The sequence below is a fragment of the Solanum tuberosum genome, unplaced genomic scaffold (assembly GCF_000226075.1).
Source record: "Solanum tuberosum cultivar DM 1-3 516 R44 unplaced genomic scaffold, SolTub_3.0 scf00304, whole genome shotgun sequence".
Classification (NCBI taxonomy): Eukaryota; Viridiplantae; Streptophyta; class Magnoliopsida; order Solanales; family Solanaceae; genus Solanum; species Solanum tuberosum.
The window spans coordinates 125266-125649 of record NW_006239227.1 but is presented as its reverse complement, the minus strand read 5'-3'; positions in this window follow the sequence as shown (position 1 = coordinate 125649).

Genomic DNA, 384 nt, shown 5'->3' with positions numbered 1-384 from the left:
TTTTTTATTTTACACTTTAGTCCATCTTATATAAAACCCTAAATAATAATAAATTGAGGAGAAAAAAGGGTACCAACGGCTCACTTTTTCCCTTTTTCTCTTTTGCTTATTCTTCCATTGTTGGGGACCATTGTTGCTGCTCTTTTTCTTCTTCATTCTTCTTCTCCATCATCATTCTTCTTCTTCTTGTTCATCACCATCTTCTTCTGGTTGTTCATCATTTTTCTCTTCTTCGGTTGACATTTACATTGTACTGCTGCTTTCAGACCAATTTTCATTCATATCACATTGGGCATTACATCTAGGTGATTTTGGTAAGTAAACTAATGATTTTTACTCTAATTTTTCATTTTGGTAGTTTGAGTGTTTCTTCAAAAATTTACA